Source organism: Acinonyx jubatus, chromosome A2 (assembly GCF_027475565.1).
Source record: "Acinonyx jubatus isolate Ajub_Pintada_27869175 chromosome A2, VMU_Ajub_asm_v1.0, whole genome shotgun sequence".
Lineage (NCBI taxonomy): Eukaryota > Metazoa > Chordata > Mammalia > Carnivora > Felidae > Acinonyx > Acinonyx jubatus.
In genome coordinates, this window is record NC_069383.1 from 111469139 (window position 1) to 111489289 (window position 20151).

The 20151-nt window shown below is 52.7% G+C and overlaps 1 protein-coding gene and 1 pseudogene across 3 annotated transcripts in view; both read left to right on the forward strand.

Annotated features, from left to right (window-relative positions):
- Nucleotides 1-1002: 1002 nt before the first annotated feature.
- Nucleotides 1003-1103, forward strand: LOC113594674 (uncharacterized; annotated as a pseudogene).
- Nucleotides 1104-11069: 9966 nt separating this feature from the next.
- The window catches only part of SLC6A6 (solute carrier family 6 member 6), an 87808-nt gene continuing 78726 nt past the window's right edge, over nt 11070-20151 (forward strand). For all 3 annotated transcript variants that reach the window (XM_027042727.2, XM_053218894.1, XM_027042729.2), the window contains exon 1: nt 11070-11358. The gene's annotated coding sequence lies outside the window, so the exon portion shown is untranslated. The remainder of the gene's footprint in view (nt 11359-20151) is intronic.

Genomic DNA, 20151 nt, shown 5'->3' on the forward strand with positions numbered 1-20151 from the left:
GCTTAAGATGCAGGTTCTTGGTCTCACGCCAGACCAAAGGAATCAGAAGTTCAGGAGGGGAGCCCTGGGGAATGGCTTTTTTTTTTTTTTTAAGTAATCTCTACACCCAACATGGGGCTCAAACTCACAACCTGGAGATCAAGAGTCTCATGCTTCAGGTGGCTCAGTCAGTTAAGCGTCCGACTTTGGCTCAGGTCATGATCTCACGGGTCTGAGTTCAAGCCCCGCATGGAGCTCTGCACTAACCCTGCAGAACCCACTTGGAATTCTCTCTCTCCCTGCCCCTCTCCCATGGTGCGCACGCATGTGCACTCTCTCTCTCTCTCTCTCTCTCTCTGCCTCCCTCCCTCTCTCAAAAGTAAACAACTAAACTTTAAAAAAAAAAATTAAAAAGAAAAAAACGAGTAGCCTGCTTCACTGACTGAGCTAGCCAGGCTCCCCCGGAATGGGTATTTTTAAAAAGCTGCCAAGGCGAGTCTGATGCACAACAGGGATGAGCCGTATCCTAGAGATTATAAAACTGTGTTGGTTGTGGGGTGGGGGTGCGGGGGTGCTTCACTAGTCAGGGGAGATCAGGGAAGACTTCCCTGAAGGCGGGACCAAGCTTGAGTACAGCAGGCAGGTGAAGGGGTGGAAGAACCTCCCCAGCAGCGGGAACAGCAGAGGGAACAGTGTGCACAAAGTCCCCGTGGCAGGAAGACCCTCAGCAGCAAATTAACAAATGATGGGAACTGAAAGGTCCCTCGGGTGGCTGGAGCCTGTGAGGGAAGGGCCCCAAGGCTGAGCTGCCTCCTCCACTTCCTCTCTGGTGGGGTTCAGAGGGGAGCCTGGAGACCGGGGTCTTTCCTGAGGGCAAAATCTGTGCAGATAGACACTCTGTTCCCAGAGAAAAGCGGGCAGTGAGCAGCGGCTGTTCCTCCCTTCCCAGTCCAGGGAAGAGAATGAGTTAAAATCAGAGCGGGTGCAAGGAGTCGCTCGGACTCACCAGCCCAGTGGTTTTAAAGTGTTTTAGTGCTCGCTTCAGCTAAAGGTAGAAGACACAGAGATGATTAGCATGGCCCCTGCACAAAGTGACACGCAACCCTGAAGAGTTCCCTATTTTAAAAATATATGAATTAATAAAGCGTTCTTATCTTGCAAGTTATTTCGGTGCCTTTTTGTCAAACAAGAGATTTCCCCACTGTCCCAATAACAGTTGGAGCAAAGTGGTGCTAATACTGGGGGGTCTGGAGTCCTGCCCTCTCTGACCTCCCCCAGGTCTCCCCAGGTTCCTCGGGGACTCTGTGGGACCCAGCTGGAAAACTCCAGGGAACCGAGGTTCAGAGAAGGGGACAACAGGATTGCCCAAGGAGTTCCCATCGTGAGGGCAAGGCTGGGGCCGGATTCTGGCCCCCTGACTCCCTTTCCCATGCTCTTCAGGCCGGGGCAGAGTTCCCCAAACCTTTGTCCATTAGGTCCCTCTATACAAGTGTTTCCTTACAACAACTCACCTGTTGGGTATGGGTCGAACTGTGTCCCCCCGCAAAAAGATATGTTGAAGTCCTAACTCCCAGGACCTGTGGATGTGACTATTTGGAAATAGGGTCTGTGTGGATGTAATCAATGTAAGATGAGGTCATTAGGGTGGCCCTAATCCAACATGACTGGTGTCCTTATAAGAAGAGGGGATTTAGGTTCTTGGTGGCTGGTTCCTGAGGATGTGGGGTCCTGCAGAGTGAAGAGTTAAATCCCAAGGTCATTGCAAAACATCTGAAGTTCACTGCCAGGACCATGATGGCACAGGAAGGGAATGTGCAAGGTGCCTCCAGGACCCTAAACAGAATCCTCACCATGGATGGGATCATTGAGGGCATTAAGGGGCGGCAGTACTATGAAAAGCCTTGTGCTGACAGCAGGGAAGCTATGAAACCTGCCTGCAGATCTGTAACACGGAATGACTCGAAAGACCAACTTGATGAGACAGTTGGGCAGATTGGTGGCAGGGCTGCTGAGGCCTGTGGATAGTAGGCCCAGTATGAAAATCCCTATCCAGCTGTCTCCTTTCTTTCTCCAACCCCATTCTCTCTTGCCTTTCTTATGATAAACTCAATCATGTACATGCAAGAAAGTCTGCATATATCAAAGCAATCCTATAGTTAGCAGTGGACCCTCACTTTTATTACGTGAAAGAGAAATTGAGTCAAAAAGTAGTCTAGGAGGAGTACCTGGGTAGCTGTCGGTCAAGTGTCCGACTTCTGTTCAGGTTGTGATCTTGCGGTTTGTGAGTTCAAACCCCACATCAAGCCTCGCATCTGGCTCCGTGCTGAGCATGGACTCTGCTCAGGATTCTCTCTCTCTCTCTCTCTCTCTCTCTCTCTCTCTCTCTCTCCCCCCCTCCTTGCTCACACTCCCTCTCTCTCAAAATAAATAAACATTAAAAAGAATAGTCTAGGAGTAGAATGGTGGTTGCCGAGGACTGGTTGGGAGAGCAGAATGGGGAATTGCTTTGTTTAATGGGTGCAGAGTTCCAACTGGGAAAGCTGAAAAAGTTCCAGAGATGGATGGTGGTGATACTTGCACAACAGTGTGAGGGTACTTAGTGCCACTGAACTATGAATTTAAGTGGTTAAAATGGCAAATTTTATGTATATTTTGCTATAATAAATTTTTTAAGTAAAAAAAAAAAAAAGAAAAAGAGAGAATTTAGGACACAGGGGGATGGGCTATCAGGGATGCACACGGAGAAGGTCATGTAACAGCAGAGACAGAGGTTGGAGTGATGCAGGGACAACCCAATGATTGATGGAAACCACTAGAAGCTAGGAAGGGGCAAGGAAGGATACTATCTATCCAGGGCCTCAGAGGGAGCACCACCATCTCTGACCTCTGGCCTCCAGAAGTGTGAGAGAACAGGTTTCTGCTGTTTGAAGCCAGCAGTTTGTGGTAGTTGCTTAAAGCAGCCCTAGGAAACTGATATATCTTCCTAAATCACTGGTCGCTTCATTTTTTTCCTTCAAATGAACTCATTTTCAAACAACTTGCATACAATTTGCCAAAAGTAAACCTCCCATCACTGCTATAAATGGAAGACCATGATCCTTTCCATAAATAGAAGGCTCCTTAAACATAAAGACAATGAGGGGCGCCTGGGTGGCTCGGTCAGTTGAGTGCCTGACTTGAGTTCAGGTCATCATCTCACAGTTTGTGGGTTCAAGCCCCACATCAGGCTCTGTGCTGACAGCTCGGAGCCTGGAGCCTGCTTCAGATTCTGTGTCTCCCCGTCTCTCTGCCCCTCCCCGCTCACTCTCTCTCTCTTTCTGTCTCTCTCAAAGATAAATAAACATTAAAAAAAAAAAGAAAAGAAAAAGAAAAAAGAAAAAGGACATGAGCAAATGACAAAGGGTGTTGAAGATACACAGGCACCTAGCTGAGACTTCTTGGCTTATCAGAGGGATAAAAAGAGAATTGAAAAGAGAAAACCTGATTATTACCCAAAATGTCTCATTCCGAGGTATCTCTAATGATTAGGACTTCAAGGATGGCCATTTTCCCTCCTGCCATCTTCCCTTCACGTTTGAGGAAACCGAGCCCAGAAAGGTTCAGTGATTTGCCCAAGGTCACAGAGCACTGTTGGCCAAGTCTGGATTTGGGCTGCACTCCTACGTTCTTTCCAGGAAAGGACTTCCCAGTCCCACCCAGCAACCCCAGGTCATGCCCAGGTGGCCAGGAGCTGAGTGCATGGATGTAGGGCAGGCGTATTAAACTCTCAAGGATGAGCAAACAGACACAGCCTGTATGTGTTCTGATCCCATAGAAGTTATAGCCAAGTGAAGTCTGTGCAGGATTATTACTATGCTTCAAGCAACTGGACCTGGACAAAACTTAGCTCACACCAAGTGTTATAACCCAAGTGATGATTGCAAGAGTTTTTTCTTCTTGCTCCATTGGACCATCCATATCAAAAATCAGGGTCCATGCAGGCAGCTGTCCCACACCTCGTCACCTATGCCCACCTGCTAAGCAACTGAGGTCATGGGGCACATGTCCAAAACCAGGCATCTCCTTCACCCTTGTTCTGACCCTGATGTCACCTTATTCCTCCTCCCTCTGCTTCTCTCTCTTCTCTTGGCTTTGGCCTATGGAAAGGAGCAGGGCTCATAGCTTAGAGTCCAGCATGCTTGGATTCGAATCCTAGCTCCACTGTGTGGCCTCAAGTCAGTGGCTCATCATCTCTGAGATTCAGTTTCCTCATCTATTACATGGGTTCCTTCCTCCCAGTTACTGGAAAGGGTCGAAAAGATCATGCTTGTGAGCCTAGGAGCTCAGAAAACTTTCATTCTCTCCCCCTGCCAGACTGCAAGAGATGACTGAGGCCTTCTCAGTACTGCTGTGTGTCCTAGGACCAGTCACTCACCCTTTCTGAAGCCTCCATTTCCCAGGGGAAGTGGCCTCAGAGGGTGCCTATGGCCATTCAGAGCTGAGGGATTCTGGGATTCCAGGAGTAGAGCTGGGGTGGCCTGTGAGCTGGGGCCCACCCTGCCTGGCTCAGATGACCAGTCCCGAGGGCCCAATCAGGCCAGCCTTGGATCAGGCCATAAGTGGGAACAAAACAGCCAGGGAGCTCGCCTCTCTGGCTTTGTTTATTGTCTGGGAGCTGGGAATATTTTGAATTGTTGTGTTTGGGGAGGGAGGGAAAAATAACCAAATATAAGAAGGCAGCCAGTGAGAGGCCCGGGCAGGAATGCAGAGGAATTAGGCCTGCCTGGGTATGTCTGGGAGATGGTGATGCTCCCAGAGGCCCCAGCACCCCCTAGGTCAAGGATTCTCATCTCTGTTGAACCATTCAAATTGCCTGGAGAACTTAATTTTTTTAAAAGCCTCATGCCCAATTACATTAGGATTTCGAAGGGTGGGACTCAGACAGCAGGACTTTGTAAGCTTTCTGGGTGACTGTGACAGGCAGCCAGTGTTGAGAATGAGTCCTGCCCACAGCAGTGTATCAGGAGCCCCTGAAGGGCTTGCGAAGCATGACTGCTGGGCCCCCCACCCAGAGTTCCTGAATCAGGAGGTCTGGGCTCTGCCTAGGACCATGCATTTCTCACAGGGGCTGCAGCTGCTGCTGCGACTGGCCTGGGGACACACTTTGAGAACCTCTCCTGCACTCTCATGACTCAAGGTGTTGCCTGTGGGCCAGGGGTGTCTGCCTGGAGCTAGTGAGAAATAGGAACCTTGGGCCCCTCCCCAGACCATGCAGTGGGATCTGCATGTGAACAACATCCCCAGGTGACTATATGCACTTTGCAGCTGGAGGAGGGCTGGACTAGGGTCATCTTGGCTCACCTTTGGTGCTAGAGATGGGGAGACTGAGACACCCAGATGCTTCAGGGCTTAGATCCAGATCTCTCCAGGGCAGAAGGGGAGGGGAGGGAGCTCCTGGGGGTGGAACTGAATTCACAGTTTTGCTGACTGGCCCCTTTTACCCCCAGCTGCACAAATGGTTAGTTTTGCACTGTGTGTGTGTGTGTGTGTGTGTGTGTGTGTGTGTGCAGGAGGGAGGGGGTGATCCCTTATATGGATGTGCACAGCAACTGTAGATAGCTACAGCATCATTCATTCATTCAGCAAATATTCCCTGGGCACCTACCATGGGCCAGGCACTGTTCTAGGCCCTGGGAAGGTGGTGCTGGACCTGCCTGGCTCAGCCCTGCCCATGTCAAGTGGGCAGCCTCGATGTGGAAACAGATAGAAACAGGCCAATATATATATGATCGAGGTACATTCGTGCTGTTATCCAAGTTCGGATGGAAATAAAACCAGGCCCATGGCACAGTGCTGGTGGGGAGGGGCAGGTGGCTGTATGAAACACGGTGGTCAGGGAAGGTCTTTGGGGAAGGAGACACTGGCACTGAGGTCCAAAGAATGGGAAGGGATGCCTTCTGGGCGGGGGAGCAGCCAAAAGCAAAGGCCGGACAGCAGAAGGAGCTTAGGTTGAAGGGAAACCAGTGTGGCGGGAGCGGGTGGAAGGAGAGGCATGGTGCAGATGGGAGGGGCCGGTCTCAGAGGCACTGAGGAGTGCGGGCTTCCATCAGCACAGTGAGAGCTGTGGGGCCATTTAAAGCAGGAAGGACAATGGAGTGGGTCTGAGGACCTTTGAGCTGAGTGAAATGCACGTATCTAAAGTATACAGCACACGGGTGCTGGGGAGGTATACCTATGCTCAGGATAAAGCCCCTTTCCAACCCTCAGCAGGGTCTCTCGGGGTCCTTCCAGCCACCCCCGCCCCCGCCCCCACCCCCAGAGGTGATCACTGCTCCTGTTTCCAAGACCCTAAGTTTGCTTGGCTGAATTGAGAAGTCCACATGGTCTGTGGTGTTCTCTCACCAAGCCTGGTGTTTTGGAGACCGCCCTACAGTTTCGTGCATGTCATAGTCCTTCATCTGTTTGTCTGTTTTTCCGTTCTCCTGTGGGTGTTACGCAACCAGGATTATTTCCGTTTTTGGGGCTATTATGAATGGTGCTGCCGTTCACATTCTTATACGAGTCTTTGTGTGTGGACGTATGTTTTCATTTCTCTTTGGTCAATGCCTAGGCATAGAATTGCTGGCTGTAGGCTAAGTGGATGTTTAACCTTATAAGAAATCACTGAACTGTTTTCCACAGTGGCTGTGTCATTCCATGCCCCCACCAGCCGTGGAGGAGGGTCCCAGCATCCCTCTGGCTGCTGAGTGGAGATGGGCTGGTGGGCAGGAGAGGAAGCCAGAAAGCCAGGAAGGAGTCCCCTGGGATGGCCAAGGAGCTGTATTAGTAGATGAATAAATATGCACGTGGACCCACCCCCTCCCCTGAATGTCTGCCCCCTGCCTTGACACTCCTCTCATCCCTGGGACAGATCTACCACATTCTTGTGGAAGGAGAGAAGGAAATGAGTCCTTGGAGGCTTGCCACCCACAGGCCACATCCAGCAAGCATTTCCTGGGATCTTCCGTGCTCTGGGCCCCATACCAGGGATCGCTGACTTATGGGTGCTCCTGGTCTGGGCCTCCAAGTTTGGCTCAACCCCAGGTTCCAAGAGGACAATGGGCAAAGTGTTTTGGGGAAGGGAACAGTGTGAAGGAAACCCAGAAAGTGGGAAAGCTCAGGGCATGCATGTGAAAAGGCCAGCGAGTGTTCTGGTTACCCCAACATTGGACTGTGTGCCCAGCATCAAGCTCAGTGCTTTGTATGAATCTTCTCCACTTAGTTCCCACAACAACCTGGGGCATAGAGGTTATGATTAGCCTAGCTTAACAAATTGGGAAACTGAGGCACAGAGAGATTTTTTTTTTTTCCCACGATTCAATCTAGGTCACACAGCCCAAGACAGATGAAGCTGGGATGTGCAAGCAGGCAAGAGGAGGTTAGATAAGTGGGAAGCAGATTCCTGAAGGTTCAGATGCTCTGTTAAAGCCTCCATGGTTCAGGGGTCCACCCATACACATCCAGCAATATGGACACAGGGGGTGTGTCCAGGAGAAAGTGCCCAGGATGGGGACCATTTGACAGTCTCATGACTGTCCCTTTGTCTCTTCAGGGAATGCCATTCTGAGAGGCTGACCCCGTCACCCTCGGCAGGGCTGGTGCAGAGGGGTGCCCTGCACTGGCCAGATGGCCCAGCAGGGCTGGACCTCCGGCGAGAATTTCAACAGCTCTCCTTGGCCGGTGGTCACCTGATAGATGAGACAAATTATTCTCTGGCAGAGGACTAAAGGTTTTGTTCCAAGTCCTGGATTGATTTTATTTTATTATTGCCAGTTGCTGAAAAAAGCATGATCAGGAACCTTTTCCAAATTGCATTCACTGCTTTTAAGTTAAGGGCAGCGCACAGAAGCCTGAAACTTGGCCATCTTTCCCCACATACCCTCCATGAGCTCTTCCGGCAATCGATTTTCATTCTCAAAACAGTCCCAGTGGAATTTCAGGCTAGTATGTGGCTTTTGAAGGAAACCTCTGCCTGGGTTTCCTTGAAGCTCCCTTCTCGCTGCCAGCGCTTTCGGCTCCTTGGTGCTCACTGTCTCTCCCTGGAGTTTCCAGCTGCCGTCCCCTGGCAAGGCGCAGGGCCGGTGCACAGAGCACACTAGACTTCTCTTGGTCTGCTCTCTGCAGGGCCAGCTGAGTGGCATAAATGAGGGAACTAGCCCGGTGGGGACTGTGGCACCCTGGGGATCCCACATCCCCATGGGAGCAGCTGGCTGATGCCACTCAGCTCCAAGGGATGGTGGACAGGTAGATAATGGCTTGAGGAGGCTCCGTCTTGCCATTTTCTAAATGTGAAATCTTTCCACCAGACATTCAGATTCCTAATATGTGAGATCTTCCAAGTTTTTCTTCATGGCAATTAACTCAAGACATTTTAAAGCCAGAAAAGCCCATCTGGGAGCTAGATTCGGCACAGGGTCCCCCAGTTGGAGACCTTTCATCACCATGGCTCCATGAGGTAGGACTCGCTATCCTATGTCACAGATGAGGAAACCGGTGCCCAGAGAGTGGGCATGCAGACTCCAGTCACACAGCTGGACAGCAGCGGAGGGGCAAATACAAACTGGGGGTCTCTGGCTTCCACGGGGAGCTCTCTCCACCCCACCCTATACTTCCCCCAGTTCCCCTCCCCACCCCACCCCACCCCCACCCCACCAGCCCTTCTCCACCTCTTATGCCACCTTTCCTTGGGGTTGAGGTTGGAGCACTTCCTGGCTTTTCTTCTCCTTCCCCTCCCCCTTCCCCTTATCTCTCCTTCTCCTTCTCCTCCTTCTTCTCCTCCTTCCCCTTCTTCTTCCCCTTCTTCTTCCCGCCTTGGGTTTAAATCTCAGCTGTACGACTTACCAGCTGAACGACTTTGGGCAAGCTATTTAATTTCTCTGTGGCTCAGTTTTCCTTTCTGTAAATGGGGGAGATTAATAGCAGGTACTTCAGAGGGTGGTTGTCAGGATTCAATGAGTTGAAATATACAAATGCATTGAACTGTGCAACTACATGCCGTCTGTATAAGGGTTTGCTAAATAGAAGGAGGGCAACAAACATTTATCGGGTATCTGCTGTGTGCCAGGCCCTATGATGGACCTCAGGACGCAATGGGGGCGCAAAGGACAAGGTCCCAACCTCACGGAACTTATGCCCTACAGGAGGAAGATACATGATTGGACAAGCGTCATCCGTGTGTCCTAAGCTGGCACCATCTGTACTATACTGACCTGCCTGAAGCTCGCATGATCCGAAGGGCTTTCCACTGGACGTGCCCCCCCGATGCCCCCCCCCCCCCGCTCCTCCCATGGCCTCCACTGCCTTCGCTCACTCTCCGTGACCCTCAGCTGGCCCATATCACCTTGGCTTAGGGCCCAACCACTCTTGCCAACAAGCTTTTCCACAGCAGCTTCCTCTGCTCCCCCCTCCCTTCCCCTCAACCCCTTGGCTTAGTCAAAGCCTCCTCTCCAAAGTCACTTAACCATATTATGACCTGCCACTTGGTGCTGTGTGCAGTGACACACGCGGGGAGGCTGAGGAGTTTGGGGTTGCCATCTGCTCCTTCCGCTCACGGAGGAGCCTCGCTCACATAGGGAAGGAGGGGAGAGATGTGAGGACTCAGTTGTTCTCTTCTCCAGCTTTGCTTTCCTCACCTGTAAGAGGGGTGCAATCGCCATGAACTCAAAAGACCGAGCTGAGGAGCCGGGAGGTGGATGCCACCTGGGGTGGCTGGGTGCTTCCTGGAGGAGGGGACGGCTGGGGACAGCAGAGAAGGGCAGGGGATGGCATGTCTGCTCAGCTGCAGCTGGGGGAGAGGGTAACCCGCTATAAGGTCAAGATGGAGGCAGACAGCAGGGGGCCTCAATGAGAAAACCAGGCAGAGGATAAGCGTCATCTCTCCAATCCTGCTCCTCAGCTTCCCTGGTCTGCCTTCTGGGGGCTGTTCTGGAAGAGGGTGTTATGAAGCTCATCCAGACACGGCCAGGTATGACGTGGGGGATGGCTCTCTGTAGAGCCTGTATTTCCTCTTTTATTCTCAGTTGCAAAGGTGGAAGGATCCATGTGTTCTGCACACAGCCTCCCAGGTGCAGAGAGGGAGTGAGTGAGAGGAGAAAGTGGAGAGCACTGAGAGAGGGAAAGGCCTTGCTTGAGGTCACACGGCACTCCTCCTCATGCCCACACAGGGCAGGAGTGTGGAAAATGGTCTCAGAGGAGCCACTCATGCAAATAAGGACAAGAATAATGGCACATTCCCCATTTTCATTTAAAAATAGTCACAGTAGCTGACACTTGCTTGGCACTTTCTAAGTGCCCGTGCCTTTCTGAGCTTTTTACACTGTTAACCTTGAGTCTTCATAGCGGTTAGAGGAGATAGGTTCTATTATATTTGTTTCCATTTTACAGATGAGGAAACTGAGGCTTAGAGAGCCTGAGTAACCCCCCAAAGTGACCCAGCAGGGGCAAAGCCAAGAATCAAAGAGCTGCTGACTGCTTCATATCACAGCTTCAGATCACTCATGCCTCTGGGGAGGCAGCGAGGGCGGGGTTACTGTGCCCATTTTTCAGAGGAGCAAACCGAGGTCGGAGAACCTGGATGACCGCCCAAAAGGAAGCAGTGGAGTGGTTTGGGACCTGGCCACTCAATGAGCGGTAGGTCCCTCTTTTGAGCCAGGTGGATGGGCGAGTGGTGGCGGTGGGTAAGGGAGGGCGGGTCGGGCCCGGGGCTCTCTAGCTCTTTTTCTGGAAGCAGCAGGAGGCTGAGGACCGGCTGTACCACTTGGCACCAGCTTTTGCAAGGAAAGGGTTTCCTTGAGAAGTGCACTTTAATGGGGGAAGCGGTGGGCCAAACATTCGCCGCGCTGCATGAGGGTGTATGCGCGCGCGCTCGGCGAGCCCGGGCTCTTTGTCCGAGCCCGTGCGCGCGTGCGTGTGTGGTGCGCGCGCGCGCGTGCGTGTGCGTGTGCGTGTGCGTGTGTGTGTGTGTGTGTGTGTGTGTGCATGTGTGCGTCCGCATATGGGGCGGGGCTGGGCGTCCGGCCCCGCCCCCGGCCCCGCCCCCGGCCCGGCCAAGCTGGTATTTTTCCACCCAGCAGGATGGGTGATGCTGAGAGCTGCCTGCTCAGACAACAGACACGCGAGGTCAGGAAGAAGCCGCTTATAAATTACCGCTTCCTCCGCGCCGCCGCCAGCGCAGAGCTCCGGGCCCTGGCCGCAGCCCCGCTCGCTTGCCAGCACCGAGCCCCGAGGACCGCGAGCCCGGAGACCGAGCCAAGCCGGGAAGGAGCGCGGAGCGCAGAGCCCGCGGGCCAGAGACTGAGCAGGAGGGCAGCCCCCGGCCAGTGGAGCCGAGCGCAGCCGACCGCAGCCCCGCGGCCACCCCAGGTACCCGAGGGAGAGGGAGCCGGGCGCGCGGAGCCCCCTCCCTATCCCTGCGCTCCAGCCGGCCCGACCTCCCCGCCGGGTGCCCCCGATTCCGGCGCCCCATTCGCCACCGAGGGAGGGACGGAGGGTCGCCTGCTCGGACCCGCTGGCGGGGCTGTTATTGTTTGGCCAGCGAAAAGGGCTTGGGCTTTTCGTGCAGGCGGCAGGTGTGTGTGTGTGTGTGTGTGTGTGTGTGTGTGTGTCTCCGTCTCACTGGGTGTTTGTGCCCCCATGTCCCCGTGTGTGTCTGTGTTTCTGAGGGTGGGTGGTGCTCCATTTTTCCAGCAGTGTGCACTTGTGTGTCTCCGTGTGTGCCTGCTGTTCTGTCTTGGGTTGTGCGTCTCTGTGTATTGTGGTGTGTCTGATACCTGAGTGTGGCTGTGTCAGTGTGTCTTTGGATGTGTGCACTTGTGTGTCCCGGTGTGTGTCTGGTGTGGACCTGTGTGTATGTGACTGTGTCTCCGAGTACCTGGCTGTGCACGTGTGTGTCCCAGAGTGTGGCTGTGTCTCCGGGCCCCTGCTTGCGGGCACTTGTGTGTCCTCTCGGCAGTACCTGAGGGAGTGTCCCCGGTGCCTGGGGGACGGAACAGCCAGAGCTGATTCTCCAGGGCAGGCACCGAGTGGGGAGAGGTGATAGGGGGGCACGGCTCCAAGGGTGCTGCCCGTGTGTGGCGTGCAGGTGGCGGTGCCAACGTCCAGCCGTCTTGCGTGGCAGGACGGAGGCCCCGAGGGACAGCTGGGGGCCGAATGGGCAGCAGGCAGGGACAGCAGGACACATCCTCCTCTAGCCTTTTCTGCTTCCTTCTGAGGGTTCCTCTTTCGAGCAAGAGACTCTCGTCCCCCTCCCACCAGGGAAGCCAGATAGAGAATCTTGGGGACCTCCTCTGACAGCCTCAAAGCTTCAGCCTAAACTGGAGGGGGGGACCTGTGGGCCACCCTCCCCGGCCTTCAGAGGGAGGTGTGTGCCGGGCAGGGCCACCGGCCTGGCTATTTTGGTCACTGCCTAGCCTCTGCCAGATCCTGGTGTCCCCTAGGACCAGCCCCAAAGGCTTGGGAGGCAGCCCGAGCCCCCATTTCCGGCCTGGAGAAATAAATCAGCTCAGTAACTGCCCAGACACTTGAACGGAGGGTCTTTGGGCTGAGGGTTAGTGGCGCGTGGCTGGCTCCATTTGGACTTCGGTAAATTGGCCCACGCTTTGGCACTGCTGGCGTTCAAATAAATGTCATGGAGAAGTCGTTTTAAATTTTCTTTTTAATTTTTTTCTTGGCTAGAAGGGAGGGGATCTCATCCAGAGTCTCCCAGCCAGAAGGAGTTTATTTTTGTGAGAAAGAGCGGGTGAGTGCTTAGCAACCGCCTGCCTCCCTCTCGACCAGGGAGTCATCCTGAAGAGTGTGGGGTGGGCATGAGCAGGTACGGGGGTGGGAGTGGGGGAAGGAGTTTAATCAGGATGGTGTTGAGGGGGATTAGAGGGATGCCCGAGGGCACCGGCTGAGAACCCAGCACCGAGCGGGCTTGGCAGAATGGCCTGGGCTTGAGCCTGGCTCGGCCCCCGGTTGACCTTGTGCAACCTTTTCTTGGCCTCAGTTTCCACATCTGTAAAATGGGTGGAGCCGACTGGTTATGAGGTAAACTGGGACTGAGAGGCAGGAGCATGTCCCCAGGGAGCTGAGTTCAGTTACCGTGCCTCAGTTACTGTGTCTTAGTCGGTAGGTGACCTTGGGAGATACTCTTGGCCTTTTTGAACCTCAGCTTGGCTGTCTGGGCAGCAAGGACGCCAATGCCGGCTTCGCTGCGTCCTTGAGGGGATTGAGGGAGATGAGAGTGAATAAGCCTGCGGTAAGCTGTAAAGCCGGGCTCGGCTTCGTAGCTGCCGATTAGAGGGTATCACGAGGTCTCAGGTCACTGTGGTATGTGGCAGGGCCAAGGTCCACTCTTGAGCTTTTGTCCTTCAGGGATACCCTTGTGCTGGCCCATGATACAGCTGCAGTCAGCCTCCTCTGCCCCATTCATCTCCCTCCTCTCCACTTGTCCTGCAGTGATTGGGTCACATCTGCTTTGCAGAGTCGGGAGGCCAGAGTGGGAAGTGCCCATTTTAGAGATCAGCAAACTGAGAGCTGCCTAGAGGACTTTGCCTTGATTGGATAGTGACGAGAGTGGGCTTTGGGCGTCTTCCCTTGGCCAGCCGTGACTTTTGGCCCTGTGGAGCTTTAGTCACTGCTGTGCTGAAGTGTTGAACTTGGACCCTGGCTGGGACCTGGGGAAAAGGAGAGTCACAGATGCCTCAGTCCTCAGGGTTGGTGGGTGGGTGCCTGGGGCCCACTGGCACCTCAATTCTGTCCCTAGTTATACACTCTCCCTTTTTTGTGCCACTCTTCCTACACAAGGGTCAGTCCCCAGGAGGCAGTTTGGGTTCTGGTGATGGTGTTTTCTAACTCCCAACTTGTCTGCCTGTCCATCTGTCAAAGGACTTGGGAGCTGTACTCTGAAAGTGTTTCCAAAGTTCCTGAAATAATAAGACCCCTGTGAGTCATTGAACACATTCCTGTAGTGGCACCTGGGTGCTCAGTCGGTTGAGCGTCTGACTTCGGCTCAGGTCATGATCTCACGGTTCGGAGGTTCGAGCCCCGCGTCAGGCTCTGTGCTGACAGCTCAGAGCCGGGAGCTGCTTCAGATTCTGTGTCTCCCTCTCTCTCTGCCCCTCCCTTGCTGGCGCGGCTGTCTCTCTGTCCCTCTCTCTCTTAAAAATAAACATTAAAAAAAATTACATTGGACACATTCCTGTATATAGGAAAGAGTTGACAAATACAGGGAGCACCAGAGTGCAGCTTCACCACAGCAGGGTGGGGATCTGGGCGGGAACAGGGCTGACCTCGGAACCCCAGGGTGACCCCCGCAGGTGCAGGCTGGTCACTCTCTTCGTCAGAAGGTCATAAGCAAGAGTCAGATTCTTTGGGGCTATATCTCACTCCTCTGTGTTGGCCACCTTATCTTGGTCCAAGTGTTTGTTTGAATTTATGGGTTCTGGGGAGGAGCTGTGGATGTGGACATGCCCAGGGTGGCCTTCAAGTGTAAAAGAGAGCTCTTTTGTTTGTTTGCTTGTTTGTTTTGGGGGGGGCGGGGGGGGGAGCAGAGGGAGAGAGAGGCAATCCCAAGTAGCCTCCGTGATGCCAGCCCAGAGCCCGCCAGCACAGAGCCCAATGTGGGGCTCGATCACAAACCATGAGACCATGACCTGAGCCAAAATCAAGAGTCAGATGCTTAACCAACTGAACCACCCAGGCACCCCAAAGAGAGCTTTTTTAATGTGCCTCATCTAATTGTTTAAGTAACCTAGCTGAGGTCAGTTCTGGCTGGGCACTGGATCTGGGGTAGAATATTGGCTTTTAAGGTGCTCATAGCCCAGAGGGAGAGAGGACAGTGACCACGCCATCCATGGCATGCTGTGAAGACTTCATCTTCTTGGAGGGGGTGGTGTCAGGGCTGGCATTTTCTGTGAGTGCAAGAACAGTATGGGCTGGCATTCTGGGCAGGGGGTATAGCAGGTGCAAAGGCACAGCGGCATGAAATAGCCATCATGATAAGCCTTGCAGGGTCCCTGCTGGAGAGAGCAGGAGCCAGGTGGTAGAGGGGAGTAGGCACTGGGTAAATGGGCTTGAGCTTTATTCTGAGGGCAGCAGCAGGGAGAGAAATAGCATCAGACTGGCTTTGGGGGCAGCAGTGGAGAAGCCAGTTCAACCCAGGAGCCCAGAAGACCCCTGACGGTAGGTGAGGAACTAGGCTGGGGTCCAGGAAACCGAAGAGGGCCAGCTGGGCCCCTGCTGGTCAGGGCACAAAGCGTTTTCTGTGCCAGTGACTCTTGCCCTGAGCTCTTTTTGTAAACACAGGGTGAAGGCCTGGACATACAGTTTAATAGGTACACAGGCCATTAACTTACTGGCTTTGACCTCCCTGGAAGCATGAAGCCCAGGAGTCTTTAGGGTGAGTAATGTCTGCCCCCTGGACAGGGCGTTGGGGTTTCTCTTCCCACCTCACCTGGTCAGAGGCTTTGTTTGGAAACCTGAGCTGAGGGGCAGGGGTTTGGGGTGTCCAAGAGAGGGGAGAAAGAATGGAAATTGTTGTCCTGTTTCTAAAGCTCTGCGAGTCTGCCAACTCCCTTATAAAAACCAATATACCCAAGAAAAATCACCCAAAACAATAAAAGGGAAGGGAAGTATAGGGGGGTAGGGGTCAGGCAGCATTGAGTCTAATTAGGTGGAGAATGACCTGAGTTACTTTTTATAAATTCAGATTCCCAGGCCCAGCATGGACACACTGAATTGATCCCCATGGGGAATCTGTATTTTAAATATTTCCATGTGATTTAAAAAAAAAATCTTTTTGAATTAAGATATAATTTACATGCAGCGAAATGCAAAGACTCTGTTACAGTTGGATGCGTTTTGACAAATTTATATTCCTGTGTAACTAACCACCCAGATCAAGGTAATAGACTATTCCCAGCTCCCCTAGAAAGTTAGTCGTCCTGTGCCCTTCCCCTCCCAGAGGCGACTAGTTTCTGATTTTTGTCACCACAAATTAGTCTTGCCAAGCCTAGAACTTTGTATCAATGGACTTGTGTCGTCTATATGCTTTTGTGTCTGGCTTCTTTCTGCTTGATGTTTTTGAGATCCATCCATGCTGTTGAGTGTATCAGAAGGTGCTTCCTTTTATTGCTGAGTAGTATTCCACTGTATGGATTTATCTGTTGTTATCCATTCACCTGTTGATGGACATTTGGGTGTTTCCAGTTTGGGATGATTACAAATAAAGCTGCTATGAGCATTCCTGTACAAGTCTTCTAATGGGCTTATCTTTTCCATAGCTCTAGGAGTGAGACTGGGTTGTAGGGTGGATATATGTTAACTTTATGAGAAACTGTCAAAGGATTCTTTTAGTTACAGAAGTAATACACCTCAAGCAGTACAAAACACTATCAACTAAAAGTGATTTAAAATATTTTTTTAACATTTATTCATTAAAGAAAATTTTTTTTAATGTTTTTATTTATTTTTGAAGGAGAGAGAAAGAGAGCGCGAGCGGGGGGGGGGGGGGCAGAGAGAGAGGGAGACACAGAATCTGAAGCAGGCTCCAGGCTCTGGGCTGTCAGCACAGAGCCTGACGCCGGGCTCGAACTCATGAACCGTGAGATCATGACCTGAGCCAAACGAAGTGGGACGCTTAACCGACTGAGCCACCCAGGCTCCCCTAACATTTATTCATTTTTGAGAGAGAGAGGGAGACAGAGCATGAGCAGGCGGGGGTGGGGTGCAGAGAGAGGGAGACACAGAATCTGAGGCAGTCTCCAGGCTCTGAGCTGTCAGCACAGAGCCCGATGCAGGGCTCAAACCCGTGAACCGCGAGATCATGACCTGAGCCGAAGTCGGACGCTTAACCGACTGAGCCACCCAGGCACACCTACTAAAAGTGATTCTTAAAGATAATTAAAAAAAAAAAAAAAGTGCACCGTAATCTTCACTCTGTTTATTTGTTTCTTTCTCTGATAATGGTAAGATTACACATTTTCCTCTGCATACAGCTTTAACTGAATCCCTTGGATATTTACGTGGACATATATATTCCTTTTTGTTACTTTCTAGGTCAGTTTTCTCTTCGGTTTTGAGGTCCTCTTTGATCTGGGGCTATTTAGGACGTGTCCAGCAAGCTGGCTCTCATTCTGTGGTGTTGTTATCGAAAATGGCATCGTGCTGTTCTTGGTTCTGCCACTCACTCTTCAAACAACGGACCATTGTGGGACCGCCATTTGCCAGAACGTACAGACCTGCCAGGCCACCCTGAATAGCTAGTCTGCATTTGGGAATCACTGACCTAGTCTGGCCTGTCTTAGTCACCGCAAGCGCTGCCAGCTCAGTGAATGAAAAGCTCCCATCCGGTGACTTTGAACTTAAAGAAGCAGGCCGAGGCCATTCAGCAGGCTGAGGTGGGAAGGATTGATACTTACTGAGCACCCAAGATGCCTTGTCTCCCTTCCTGCATTTAAACCCTGTGCCTGACTTGGGGGTTCTTCCCTCCATCTTCTGGATGAGTTCACCCGGTCTCAGGACAGTAACTTGTGCTGCAGCTCACACAGCTGGGATATAGGAAAGGGAATTAGAATGAGACAGAGCCCCCCCCTTACTCCACTGGCGGCACTGCAGAGCTTTACTGAGCACCTACTGCGTATCAGGCTGAGTGCCAAGGCCAGGAGAGCAAGGATAAGTAAATAAAACAGCCCCTGTGCTCAAGTGGCTCAGTCTCACAGGAGGGGAGAAGATCTGTATCAGGAAGAGGTTAATGAACAGTTCCAGAGGCTCATGCCAAGGGCAGGCAAAAGTCCAGGTCCAGGCAGGGAAAAGCATGGAAGGTCTGAGGGAGAGTGGTCCATTGGCAGGGGGAAAAGTGTGGGGACTTTGAGATCTTTGAGTTAAGCCTCCCCACCCATCCACTTTCTGGATCTGGAGAGTGAGGTCTGAATGAGGCTGATCAGCTATCAAAAGGGCCATTGTTCCCCAACGAGTTCTTCCCCCAGACTCAGGCTCCATTCAGTGATTACGTTAAACAGGTAAATTTAAGGGCAGGGTTTTTACCTTTGTTTCAGACTCTTGATGGCCACATTCATAATTCAGATTCTGATTTTATCACAGCTAATAGGAAAGGGGGTGAGAGGACGAAGCCATACTGACCCAAAAGATTCCTTAGCACTTGGTTGCTCAAGAGACATCTGCAGAATCCGGAATGGGGGTTCCTGGAAAGCAGGACCTCCTGGCTCCCGTGGGCAGCTCTGTGGAATAGAATCAAGGCAATTGCAAGAGGGCTAGAGGGCCGGGGCTGAGCTCTAGATTTGCTCACTTGGGTCCTCCCTAGTCCCTTGGAGCTTTAGCCTCCCCATTAAATGGAGGCTGGGAGGCTGGGGGTACTTCTGAGAGTCCTGGCCCTCCCACGGCTTTTTGGCTCTTTGCACACAATAAAAGTGCTAAGCCAATCACTGCCATGTTCCACCATCCCCTTTCTGGCAGAAAGTCTCTAACCCAGGCCAAGTTGCCTGTTGCCTGGTGGGGGGGTGTGGGGGGTGGGGGGGGTGGAGGGGTGAAGTGTATTTCAGCAGAGTCATGCTTAGTGGGTGAAGGGCACCGGAAGGTGGTGGTCATGAGGGCTCTGCCCTCTTGCCCCATAGCCAGTTGGCACCTGGAGATGATGGCTGCTGAGTTAGGCCTCAGGGAAGACTCAGGCTATGATTTCAAGGACATTCGTGCTCTCACCAGATGGCACTTGGTATCTCTTCTCTGGGTGGATATCCCTACGGCTTGAGACAACAGGCTTCTTGCCAGCCTCTATTCCTCCTAGGCACCGCTCTGTGGGGGCATGCCACTCTCCTTGTCAAAAGCCTTCAGTGGCTCCCTAGTGCTGTATGAAATCAGGTCCACACGCCTTAGCCTGGCATTCGAGGCCCTGCAGAATCTGGCTCCTGGCCAGTGTTTACCCTCATCTGCTACCACTTTTCCCCTCTCCTCGTGATTTGGCTGTTTTCTGCTCCTAAAATGAGCCTGGGGCTCTCTTGGCTCTGCCATGCCTCAGCCCACAAGGCCCTTCCTCCCTTCTTTTTTTTCAAAGTAGGCTCCATGCCCAACATAGGGCTTGAACTCAAGACCCTGAGTTCAAGAGTCACATGCTCTACAGACTGAGAGCCAGCCAGGTGCCCCTCTCCCTTCTCTTATTATTCCCCCTCTTCAAGGGCCAGCTTGAAGCTGCCTGCTTCATGAAGCTTTCCTTCAGCACCTTAACTGTGCCTGACACATAGTAAGTACTCAAAAAGGATCAGATGAGACAAAGTGTACATAATCTAACCTTGCTCGGAGCCTCTGTAGGACAGAGCTCAGATCTTTGCAGTGCTGCCTTTTATCCATTCATCTGACTGAGAGCACAGCTGGGGAGGGAGGGATAGATGTTCCCGCATCCAGCAGAGGGCCTGGCACACAGTAGGTGCTCAGCACACAACTGAAGGCCGATTTCATCTATTCTGAGATGAGAGCCTATAGTTTAAACAACTGAGTGGGTCCGGGCTTGAAAATTATATTCACCCGTCACCATCCATATTTATTGGTTCTGGGCCCTGGGGATGTGGCAGGTGAGCCATTCAGACCAAAGCATGGCCATACCCTCCCTCATGGAGCTGACTATAAAATGGTTTAATGAATGATCGCAGCGGCGTGGGGCACCAGACTTTGGTTGCCAGATCAAGCCCCAGGCCTGAAAAAACAGTACCAGTGGCTGCAAAATGGTCTCCCGGGGCCAGCTCTGGACCACAGGCACGTTTTGTGTTGTCCACACGGAGTTGTATAATCGAGCCAGTAGTTTTCAGCATAGGGTTTATTTATTTTGCGGCTGCATCTGGCCGTTGCATAGTGTCTCTGAACACACTGCCGTCCCACCTGGCCACCCCCTCAACACGCCCCTGACCCCCTAGCTGCTTCCTTGGGTCTGGCCTGGCCCTGGAGGCATGGAAATGCGCTGCCAGGGGACCCCGGGCAGGTGGAAGCATTCCGCTCTGTTCATCCAACGGGGCTGGCAGTGCGGCGCGCACGCGCGCGCGAGAGATTCACGAAGGCCGGCTTCGTGTTTACAGCCCTCCAGCGCAGACCTTCGTGTTTCCACGGGGGCAGCTCGAGGCCGGAGCTGGGGAGATCCAGGCAGCCCCCACGCTGCTCCGCGAAGAGCCC